Below are 13,245 nucleotides of genomic sequence, written 5' to 3' on the forward strand. Positions count from 1 at the left end.
ATATTTACATGAATATTTATTACTTTAGGATCATATTTTAATAGTGATGCAAAAATCTTCCTGGAAAAGAAATGTTTTCCACTTTTAACTACAATTATTACAATTATCATACAGAGTTATTACACAGAATAACTATACAATTATATTATGCAACTGTTATACAGAATTATTATACAATTATATTATGCAACTGTTATACAGAATTATTATATAATTATATTTTGCAACTATTATACAGAATTATTATACAATTATATTATGCAGCTATTATACAGAATTATTACATAATTATATTTTGCAACTTTTATACAGAATTATTATACACTTATATTATGCAACCATTATACAGAATTATTATACAATTATATTATGCAACTATTATACAGAATTATTATATAATTATATTTTGCAACTATTACACAGAATTATTATACAAATATATTATGCAACTATTATGCAAAATTATTGTACAGAGTAGCGTTCTTTTCGGGAGCTTAAACTAACGACCTCTAAAAGAATGTACGAAGTCTTTAAATACAACGGAAAGTCAGAAGAAAGATGTAAAGGGACCTTTATTCATTCAATATAATTGCACGTATGACCCTGCTTGGGCTTGCTTAAAGCCAGACCTTCCGGCTTAACTTAAAACAGGTAACGATGAACTTAAAATGTAATATAGTGAATCTAACTTTGCGGCTCACAGGATAATATAGCGCGCAGGAAGGCTCTGATTCGTAAAATCGTCGGAAATCAAGACTAATGGCTAGAAGCACTCAACGCCAATCTCTAATAATTCAAAACATTCAACGTGGCCTTCAAGCAGGCAAATCACCTTCAAAAACCTTCCCTTAAATAGTGCCCCTTTCTACCTCATTTGATTTCACGCGCGCTAGCTTATTGATATTCTGGCAGGAAATCGTGGGTGAAAACGAGACTCGAAAGGAAAGCTGCTTTATCTAAAAGTTAACTGTTAGTAAATGTTCCGTCGTTCAATAATAGTGGACTGTAAATTGACTTGATATCCCCTCAGTGTAGAACTTTAGAAATTGGACAGACATCATGTCGGCCGAACTTCTTTATTGATCTTCAAACATTAAGTTGGCTGAGGAACGGTGGAGAACACATTGAAGGAGTGGTTTGGTCTGGTTTATTTAATTACGGCAAAGCACACTAGGGCTATCTGCTTAAGGGGAGGGATGCCTTCGTGGAGAACTTTCTAAGGGAACTGGCTCGTATACACGTTACACATGGGCACCACGAAAACGCCCATGCAGACAGCCCGTTCGCGGGATTCGAACCTCGGACCGAACTATCAGTGTTCAGCGACTTTACAGCTCGGCCGCTGGTGGGCCACATTGAAGGAGGTGAACACATTGGGACGCGGATCTCAAAGCAACTCAGAAGAACCTCTGCCTAGTTGAAACTCCAGTAAATCACAGCCATCTAAAAGCTCTAAACGCGAGGTTTAAAAACCTAACAAATATGCGTCTGCGGCCCTCTTTGGTACAAAGAAAGAAATACAGTTTGCATAGCATCGAACATACCCCCCAGCCTTGAAGTCCCAAGAAGGGTTCAAACAATAAATTTAACTTGTTGAACTGAATAAACCTGAAAAATAAAAATTAAAGTTTCTAAATCAGGAATTAAATGGCAAAGCGCATAGCTTTGCTATAGGTCTTTTTATTTTACCACTGGAAGTGTGTAAACTCACCACTCCAACTTTCTCATCAAGACCAGGATACACTTTAATAATTCTACCTAATTTCCAACGTAGCGGAGGTAGGTTTTCGTTCTTAACGAGAACCATATCACCAACCTTGCTGCAACCTACATAAATACTCACTACTCCATCTCTTCCAGAAATGCTGAAATAACCTTTGCACGTTCCTCCAACGATCACTGCAGCTTATGGTTTCTTGAATTTGGTTAGGTTCTGGAACAGCGCTTAAAGCCGCTCCGGTTAAAAAGTGTCCTGGTGTTACCGCCTCCAGGTAGTTGCAATCACTTGAAGCTGGTACCAAAGGCCTAGAATTAAGACAGGATTCAAATTGGGTTATTCATGGACTTTCAGGAACTTGATAACCGCTTCCCAAAGCTCTCCAAATTGAGGTGCAGAGGGTGGATTAAATAACCCCTGAATATTTTCCGATAAAATATAACCCTGTAGCTGTTCATCACGATGAACAGTAGGCAAGGCTTTCCTTAATTCTTTATTATCTCCTATAAAGTTCGTTGAGCAATCACTGTGAATTTCAGACGGTTTGCCTTGTTGAAAGATCTCCAACTAATTCTAAATACTATATTGCTCTTGTAGCAAAACAAATAAATAGACATACGTATCAGTTAAAGATTGTAACTCCTCTACCAGGACGATATTTAACGTTAAATGGTCCTGTTAATCAATCCCTACACCAGAATTTCTATTATTTGATTTTAATGTTCAATTCTGCCCATTGTTAATGTAGGTTGAGGATGAGAGACGTTCCTCTACTCTATAATCTTCCGCATGAGCAACTGCAACAATGGACAGAATTGAACAATAATGTCAAATAATAGAAATACAGCAGTAAAATAATGATTTTGCTCCTTACGTATTTAAAAATGTTTTATATTTTATCAACGCATTATATTTACATCATAAACCTTTGTATAAAGTAATATTTCACTTTTAGTTGAGTATAAATTTAAATGCAGAACGTGTTTCCCTATTTTTATAACGCTTTCTGCCCCGTTTAATTAGTGCTTAAAATTCGAAGACAAATTTTTTAATATCCGATCCGATGGCTTCTTTTTTGAACTATAAATCTGCTTCATGATTTCCATGATAGATAGATCCGGTAACGTTTCCAGTGGTGCTGATTTCTATTACTTTCCAGACCCCATCAATCGTGTGTGGGCTGTGCTTAGAAAGAGCTCTTTTCAAGATATCAAAGACACAATTCTGCATAAAATAAATATCGTGGAACTTCTCAGGAATACATTGAAAAGATAAGCGGTACCTGTATACGTCTTCATTTTTTCAAGGAATGCAGTGGTACTTTCTGAAGTATGACATGTGGTTTACCTTTCAATTTTTCACTCTTTGAAAGTTATTGGGATAAATAAATGGAATTATTTCTGTAAATATCGAATGTAAAACTTGTGGGGATCCAACCTTCCATCTAATAGCTAAGTGTAGGAACCTCGTGAATAGGTAAGCGAATAATCGCTTAATTCAGAAAACAGAAATGTAACACTCAAGAAAGGTTAATTACCCTTTATTTCTCAAAATAAGAACTTAACAAACAGCTCCTTCAGAGCGTACAGCAAAGCTCCCACTTGGGCTTGAACTTAAAGTAATAAGAAGTAAAACTTAACTAAAGTTTAACTAAAAAGATATAGCTGAAGCTAACAAGATTTCTGAGTAATTGCCCTCTAAATATCAAGTAAGCTAACGAAGCTATCAACGGCCTGAGATACGTCCGAGCGTAGTAATAGCTTAAAAAGCATGTAGCCAAGAGGCGAACGCGCGCTAGTCAGAATCTCTGGCTCTCTAACGAAGTCGGTGGAACTCCGACTTAACCGTCTCGCTGCGCATCCCGCCATTTCCTCGGGCAACGTAGAAGCAGCAAAATTTGCGCAACCCGCGATTTCCACGGGCAACGTAGAAGTAGCAAAATTTGCGCAACCCGCGATTTCCACGGGCAACGTAGAAGCAGCAAAATTTGCGCAACCCGCGATTTCCACGGGCAACGTAGAAGTAGCAAAATTTGCGCAGCCCGCTATTTCCGCGGGGATGAATTTTTGCCGTCTATTTAATTGTGCAACCCGCTCTTTCCCGTTCAAGGTTTCCTTTTGGCTTTTCTGTGATATTTAATTGTTTATTTAGATGTGGGCAAACAGATGATGTTAGTTGTTCACATTTCTGCCAAGTATTGTATACTTGGCAGAAAGTATACAATACTTAGTAATATATGTACTGCGCAATGTAGCATTTTGCGCGCGCTTTTCAGAGCTTAAAAATGTTTGGAAGGAAGCGTTTCGCGAGTGATACAACCTATATTCCTGACGATATTTCCGACACAGATAGTAGTTCTGATTCTGATTTCGAGTATATTGAAGATAGTTATAGCGAAACTGATGAGAATTTCTCGGATTCCTCTGCAGAGAGTGATGAATCTGGAAATTCAGTTTCTGTTGAAAACGTTCGACATTGATGCAAAATTGATATGCAAAATATTACACTATGCAAATATTTTCATTAGTATATATATGTTTCACCTTTGTATTTTATAAAATAAATCACAATTTAACCAATATTAATTTTCAAAATTTTCCTTTCATATCATTATTCTTCAATTTCAGTATTCTGACAACCTTTTTCTATGACCTAATTCTATATTGAAAAAAAAACTCTTTTACCAAAAAATTTTGTATATTTTAACTCTAAAATATATGTAGATTTGGAACATGTAATAAAAAATAAGCGGATTTTTGAACCTATTTTGATAAACAGAGTACGTAGTGAGAGGGTTAAATATTGCTCTTACTCATTTGCATTAACCGCGATTCTAAAAAATCATTCTGGTCGGAAATTGTAAGCTGAAATTAGGAGCGACAGGAAAGTAGCTTTAACCTTTTAACTGTCATGCCCGAAATAATCTCGGACGCAGCACTGGTATTCCAAAATGTCACGCCCGAATATTAACCTTTTAACTGTCAAAATAGCTTGACAGTTAAAAGGTTAACTAAAAATAACTGTTAAAAAATTAGGATAAGCCTTACAGACTTTCTTTTGAAGGCATGTTGATATCATTATAACATTTTTTATTCCATGCTTCTTATTTTTTATTTGCTATGTAAAATAATCCTGTAACAATCATAAACGCCTTACTCAAACATTTTTTTCATTGATGGAACAAGGCTCATATATATTTTTCCTCTTCGTTTTCAGTAACAAATAGGTCTTTTTTTTATTGCAATCATTTGTGTAAACCTAAGCTCCATCAAGGATAACAATGTATTTCCATTTATATCTTGCTACATACTTTTCGTAAAGTGTTCTACAAATTGTTCTGACTGAAGCACATGCCTCGGAAAAATGTAGTTAACATTGTGTTTTTTTTAATTTTTTAAGTTGTAATTCTTGTTTTTATTTTATTTTATTTTATTTATTATTGCTGTAGATATATTTAAAGTCTTTGCAATTCACTACAGAAGTTGGCGAGGTTTCGTCTTTGTTAGTAGCCGAATCCATTTTAAAATTCAGAGGACCTTGCTCGTTGAATGCGAAAATTAAGAGAATATTTACATAATAGAAAGCCCGGTGGTCATACGAAATGACCGCTGTTCTAGAAATTATAAATTGTAATTAAAATGATTTGTGCAAAGGTGTCTGCTAATTTAAACTGAATTACCCAGGGCAGGCGGCAAGGACGCCCCTTTGCTTACTACCCCCCCCCGGGGTTTCCGCCTTCTACTTGCTTAATTGCTTAAAGTAAAGTCCAATGAAGGAAACCACTGGATGTACATTTATTAAGGGCCCACCGCTAGCTCAGTCAATAAAAGTGATTTAAATAATGAAATGTTAATTCACATATCAAAGGTCTCTTTGTACACAATATTTCTTGTGTAGATCTTTCCATCATTTTTAAGCTCGCCTTGCGGTGGACCATCCACTATTTTTAATTTTAGTCCGTTCTTTCACGAACTCTTGAACAGGCAACACAAAGTTGACCGTGTCCAAATGCAGGCTCAGGTAAAAAAAAATGCCAACACGCATAAGCGTTTGGCCCTGAGACTTATTGATGGTCATAGCAAAGGCAAGTTTTACAGGAAATTGTCTACGTCTCGATTGAAACGGCAACCCTGTGCCGTGGTAACTTCACCCCAGTGGCTACTACAGTCACGCAAGCAACCAATAAACTATCGGCAACAAACAGAAACTTAAGCCGCATATATATATGGGGTGAAGTAACATCATCGCTCCGAAACGGCTGGCTTCCGGGCTTAGCGAAGCACACCATTGGATTCCGCAGGTCCGTGGCACGCCATTTTGACCATTGACGTCTTCTTGGGACTTTAATTAACCGAGATATTAATTAAAAGCTAATTTTCGCCTAAGTTTTCCCTACATTTTCCACTTTCTTTCTTGGGTTTTCCCTATTACAGGTATTTGGCTACGTGCCAAATTCTTTTTTTTTTTCGGATATCTACGGAACGGCGCCGAGTTGAAATTCGAGACGCGTATCCTCGGATTCCAAAAAATTCTCCGAATCCATCGATACCGTTCTCATCTTCGTACGACTTTAATCGGCCGAGATATTAATTAAAATCTGCGAAAACGTTAATTTCCGCGATCATTTTTCCGAGTGGCAACAAAAAACTATGGGCGACACACACATTAGCCGCTTATATATGTAAAGATTTCCAGAACCGGGAGTTAAACCGTTTGGCGAAAATACGATAACATCAAAGATTGGGTTTCCGGGAGTCTCCATAATGTTATTTCAAATTTCAAAACTGCATATCTCGTCGAATTTTGGTTGTAAGAGAGTTACACGTTCCACGATTTTTTTTTTTTTTTTTTTTTTTTTTTTTTTTTTTTTTTCCCTGAAGGAGTTTTTAAACTTTTACTAACGATAGGAACTTTTCATGTAACTACTGGATTATAACCCTAAACTAAGAAAAATGGTTGTCACTATTACTAAACGCAATTTTAAAACTTTTATTACTTGTACGAAAATGCTTGCAGCATACCGAATCCAATAAAACTACAAATTATAGAATGTTATACACTAATAAGTCACAGAGGAATATCACTGAATCGAGCTAAAGAGAAAAACAATTAACCTTGAACTATTCTAATTTATTTTTTAGCTGACACCTTAATAAATCCCAATTTTTGGAGTGAAAATGTAAAAAAAAAACTTTCCAAATTTTGAAATAAAAATTTCCTTAATTAATTTTGTTAAAGTGGAGTGAAACGTTTTATGTATTATTTGTTAGAATACGTATAAAATTTCATTAAACATGTCTAAGGAACTAGCAGACCATAAGAAAAGATAAATTTTCATAATTCTTATGAAAAAGATTTTTTACATAAAAATTGCCTTAACATAAACATTTTTGTACTTACGTATTAGCCAAACCGCTTTGACGCAATTCGGGGATTTTTTACCAAAGAAAAAAGTGATTCGGTGAATTTTTTGGATTGTAAATTATAATGGATATGGTTAGCTAAAGAACTGATATGAACATGGTTTTCAGATTGTGACAACATCTGAAACTTTGAAGACTTCTGTTGAGATAGTTGCGATAATACGTAACCAAATATATTTCTTGCTTAAAACATTTTCAGATTTGGGAAGTGCATGTCTGCTGCCAACAGCAATGACAACAGAATGTGTATAAGGGCTTTTATTAACATAGTGCATATGTTTGAGTTATAAGAGGTTAATGTACCTAAGAGTAAGTGGTACACCAGAATTTCAGCATTGGTCGCCACAGGTATAGATAGTCCCACGTTTCCGTTTAGATGCAGAACACCCATTAATTCATCAAAGCCCAGTTTGGAACTTGATACAAGGATTTCCCATTGGTGATACAGTTGGAGGTAAGGCATCAATTGAATTTTAATTGAGTTAAAGCCCATATTGGTTGTTTGGGCAATGAGAGGGCGGATGTCTTAGCAAAGGAGGCAACAATGAGTAATGATATTGAAACTGTCGATGTACAAGCCTCCAGAAGAAGATGCATTAACATTATGAAGTGCGACATTGTAGATAAATGGCGTACTCAATGGGAAAACTCTGCTAAAAATAATATGTTCATGAAGATTTTTGTTGCTAAGAAAAATATGAATATTAACAATGGCATTGACTTGAATCAGTTAATTACAGGTCATAGGAGATTTCCCTTTTATCTGAAAAGATTCCACGTCCAAGATAATGATTTATGTAAAGTATGTACAAAAGTAGGAGACAATGTCCACTTTATTACAGAATGTAAGTTAACCAGATGCATTGATGGAGCGAACATAGATTTTATGAAAAATGGTTTACTTAGGGCAAGAGGAATAGCGCATAAGATTATGAAGATTATTAATAACAATAAGGAAGCCATTGGCATTGTGTGATTCGTGTATTTGTATAGTTGTGTGGTGATTTTTGTACTGGCGTAGCCCGTATAGGGTCATATGGCAAACTTTGTTTTGCAAGGTGGACCGGGCTGCGCCCTAACAAAACAAAACAAGGATCTCCCAGCCTTCTTACCAGACTCCAAACCATTAGAGAAATTTTCGGCTTGCCAATATATTAATGGCCTAAATATGGCATAGATACTATACACTTATAAATATCCAAGCCAAGTCATCTCTGGAACTCGAACACAAGTAAAGCGATACGGCAGCCACATTGTACCGATCAGGGGGGTCGAAATTCGAACAGTATATTTTTCAAGTAACTGGATGGTCTCAAGTTTGATAACGTAGAGGGTAGGCGGTAGGCCTTTTGCTGCTCTCTGTCAGTCATAAATTCTGTTGCTTGGTATCTAAAAATTTTGCCGCGTATAAATTCTGCTTAGAAGTGTCTCTCTGAAAATTGTTACCCGCCCTAAATTTTGCTACTCAGTGTTCCTCAACGTTCTAAAACTTTTTCCATTTTTCAACTGTCCCGCTCACTTGTGCCGTTTTCACGAGCTCTGGCGGTAGGCCTAATTATATGCAAGCTTCCTAGTTCCTAAACTCCGCTCATCTTAACACGTGAAAGCAGAACATACATAGTGAACTATTCTTCATATATAAATCTGGAATGAGTTGATAGTCATTCGACATTCCTGTGGTAAAATAGAAATTAAAAATATCGTCATGTAAAAAATGGTAAAACCAGTGGGATAAAGAACCACAAGACCGCATAACATTTCATTTTTTCCAGAGATCAGTGACAGAATTGTCAGGACTAAAGAGAAGGGCTAGCTCATAGAGCGTTTCCCCCTGAAACAGGCAGTGAGGAGTGATGACGTAGCAATGATGCCACTGAGCGCGGAGATGCAATTGACAACATAGAAATTAGCGTTTTAAATTTGAAGAATCAGCGTTTAAAATGAGCTGTGTGTGAAAGATAGCTATAATTTGGAAGAGACAATGTTACTGCAGTATGCATTTTACACTGAACATTACAAAATTTAATAGCACTTACTCAATTTTAAAATAATAGATAAAATGCGCTACTCTTAGCATAAAGTTCCTTTTTTTATTTGCAGGGATTTTTTTTTTCTTTAAATGCCTGTTTGTTTCTAATCATTTCTTTATCTGCATGTTAACTAAGTGAACTGTACTACTGCTAAGATAACTATAATAACAGCTATTTAAAATTAATCAAAAAAACAACCTTAAATTGGCATAGTTTTAAACGTGTATAATTTTAAACGTGTATGGTTATATATGGCAAAATTTCTGCTAATCTAAGTTTGAGTTTCAGCCTAATTGTAAATTTTACACTAGCATATTTTCTCCCGATTCATTATAATAACATATATTTTTTTTTAAAATAATTTTGTAACTTAGGCTTACATCGATATTTCATTTAAATAAATACATGTAAGATTGTTATCTTAATTTAGACAAAACAACTTTACTCACAGTACCTAAAATAATTATTTAATTTTTCAAAAGTGGGGGTTAAAGAGGCAGGTTACTTTATGCCAATTACTTTAATATTATACTTTATATATATTTTATCTAGAATGCTAAGCTAGCACAAAATCGAATCAATAATAACAGAGGATACAATAAAAATAACTGTAACAATAACTTAACAGAATTAGTTCTCATTTGAAATATGCTTTACGCTATTAACTTCTAAAATGCAATCTAGAAATATTTCAAATCAAAACATATTATATATACTTACTTTTTGTCTCTCGTTTCCCTTGACCATTAAATAATTTGGTTTTAGTTTGTGACACAATTTAATTCTCTTTAATAATATCAATATTTAAAACAGTTCCATCTTCTAAAACAAATCCTTTATCTAAAAAGTGGTTTTTCAGTAATTTGAGCCCACCAGAGGCCGAGCGGTAAAGTCGCTGAACACTGGTAGTTCGGTCCGAGGTTCGAATCCCGCGAACGGGCTGGCTGCATGGGCGTTTTCGTGGTTTTCCCCATGTGTAACGTGTATACGAGCCAGTTTCCCTTAGAAAGTCCTCCACAAAGGCATCCCTCCACTTAGGCAGATAGCCCTAGTGTGCTTTGTCATAATTAAATACACCAACACTCAGTAATTTGAGGCAATGCGCTAAATCTGCAAAAACCCATATTTTTTTCGTTTGGAATACTGGATTTGGAAAATGAGAACTATTAATCGAAATCTGTAACTCTTTCCACAAAGTAGTAGATCCTCCTAAATCAGACACTATTGCTTTCACTTCTACTCCAGATGATTGAATATGTCTTATGAGTGAAAAAAAGAAGTTCTTTCTTCATTGGAGTGTTAAAATAAAAAAATATTGGTTGTTTCCACTGCGAAATGAGATCTCTGATTAAAACAAACTGCACTTTTTGAAAAGGACCGATTTTGGTCCAGTTTAGAGTCATAGCAGAGTTTAGAATCTATGTGCATTTCGTCGAAACTGAGAACGCATATTTTTTCTACAGAATTCAAATATTGGCATCTTTCCTTCATTACAGCAAAAACATCACTCTGAATTCCTGGACTACATGAAAATTTAGCGCACCATCTCTTTAATGTGCTAGTGCTAGGTAAAGGAATTCCCATTTTTTCTTTCCAAAAATCGTAGCTTTTAGATGACAGACCTCTTTTGACAATGCAACGTGAAATATCTTCACTAGTCCACCTGATTTTTTTCTTCTTTTCTAGCAATGCGTTAATCTGCGTCTTTGTAAAAATATGCTTTAAACGTTTTTCCAAATTTTCCGATCTGTTCTGTTTTTTCCTAAATTTCGCTGTTTGGGATTTTAATTTCTGAATTTCCGATACAAATTTCTTTCTAGATGTCGTCCACCTTCTTTGTCACTGAGCAAACATTCTAAAATTTTTCTTTTCTCTATTTTTCAATATTTTATTACAATTTTCTAAGGATATTATTTTGTTCTTCAAATTATCAATACATTCTGGTTTATCTTTACACTTAGGGCACTCAGGGATATTGTCACATAGGGCATTGTCACTTGTGAGTTTTATTTCAAAATAATTCACATTTGATTTATTATTGTCAGCTTCAATTTCGTTCTCGGCCTCAAAATAAATTTTCTTTGGGCTTAATTCATGTAGTCTTTCAAAAGCACTCTGCATTAGTTTTTTCAAATGTCTCCGATTTCTTGGTGTTATTTTGTTTACTGCACACGATACATTTATTTTCGGCACAGCATTGCATTTCAACAGTTTCTTTTGCGGCAATCCAAGCAAGCGATTTCTCATGTCATCTTCATAATCACTGCACAGAAAATGTTCGCTGCAAATTCTTGCTTTTTTCACATTAACAGAATCCTGTCTTCGACATTTATGTATCCATTCTTTCGTCAAAAGCAAATTGTCCTTGGGGAAAGCATGAAATACAATATCTCTTCCTTTCGTATTTCTATAAGTGTTACGGCACGTTGCTACAGCACAAGAAGCCATATTTCATAAAGGATACTTTAAATATAGAATTTAAAAGGAAAACTGACTAAAACTATATATACACAAATTATTTTAAATATTTGCATTATTAGAAAACAAATATGTATGATTAAAATTAATTTGGGATATGCGATCTCCAGAAAATCGTCTCGCAACTGAATGAAACTACAGTTTTAAAGGCGCGAAATCAGAGCAGGTGCAACAGAGATACGTCAGATTACTTCCGGTTCCCCCCCTCTATGAGACTCGCGTCGGCGAGGAGTCGAACAAAGGAATGACCTAGCCCTTCTATTTATCCCTGCAGAATTGTTATATTACCGTATTTTATTTCGCGATATACCTTCACTCATGGTGGATGCTAACTGCTACCACTTTGAGTAAGCTTTAACAGAAAGATTTAACATTACGCACTCAAATAGCTATAATATCAGTTTAAAAGATTCTTGGTGCAACGTCGAAAGATATATAACAGACAAATCCGTCGTCAATTACCTACATCAACAAAACCTGTATCACCCATAAACTCAACTCTTCTAGTGCCTTCAGTGATTCTATGACTCAACTTCTTTTAACTTTATTTAAAATTAAACTTTATTTAAAATTATAAGTAAATTGCCAGTTGGGGATCCCTGAAGGGGCCACAATGTTAGTGTTTTAAAATGCTTTATTAGTTTTATCTATGACGCTGTTTCGGTGCCCACACACCCTTGTGTCCTACATGCTTGTATAGATCAGAAATTAATGTCAGTAAATGATAAAGGGTCGTTAAAGATCTTTTACTTTCCTGCGTAACTTAATTTAATGCATAATTTAGTTCTGATTTAGTTCTGCGTAACTTAATTGGTTATAGATCTATTAGGTTATTCGTAGTAGCACACATAAAAAACCAGCTGCAGCCTAGGCGGAATTCAAACCACAGATCTTTTGATTTCCAGTCAGATGGAGAGTTTAGTCGGGCGTCACTGTAGAGATCGATTAATCGTTTCAGACTGGAAGAATTAGAAAACAACTATGCCCTCGCCTTGATTCCAACCACAGATCTTCTGACTGCTAGCTGGACATGCTACTACTTGCACCAAGACAACGCATACGGTAGAAACGATTATTTCTGAAAGGGTAATGAGAAGGCACTTAGACATATAAAGCGCTTTTTTAGATTCAGATAGGTGCTACTTTGGTAGACGGTTCCACGGATTTTTGGCGCAATTGTTGGCGCGGTTTTTACAATCGTCAGCCATCTTGAAAAGCGCTGTTTTTACGTATTTTGCGCAAAGTATTCGAAACTTAAAAAAAAAAAAAAAAAAAAAAGTATCGTTAAAAAGAATGGATTAATTTTTTGTTGAAAACGATGTTTTTTAAGATAAAAGGCAAATGTAAATAAATACATTTACTATAAGTATAAAATACTAAAATAAGGTTAAATTATTACTTTCATATAGCAAAGAAATAGAATAAAAACACCGCTATAAAAACATTGCGACAACGTTTAATTGGATTAAAATATTTCGTAAGTTGAGTATCGAATTAAAAAACATTATATCAACGTTTAAAAGAATTAAAATATTACTTAAATTCAAATACTTTAAAATGAGTAAATAAGAACGTTTCACTAGAGCTACAGCTAAAA

At 35.0% G+C, this 13,245-nt stretch overlaps 1 protein-coding gene across 1 annotated transcript in view; it reads left to right on the forward strand.

Moving 5' to 3' along the window:
• The window catches only part of LOC118195312 (protein O-mannosyl-transferase TMTC3-like), a 580,765-nt gene that overhangs the window by 423,471 nt on the left and 144,049 nt on the right, over nucleotides 1-13,245 (forward strand). The window lies entirely within an intron of this gene.

This window comes from Stegodyphus dumicola, chromosome 11 (genome assembly GCF_044657685.1).
Source record: "Stegodyphus dumicola isolate Sdum_Otavi_A_Nest chromosome 11, ASM4465768v1".
Taxonomy (NCBI): domain Eukaryota; kingdom Metazoa; phylum Arthropoda; class Arachnida; order Araneae; family Eresidae; genus Stegodyphus; species Stegodyphus dumicola.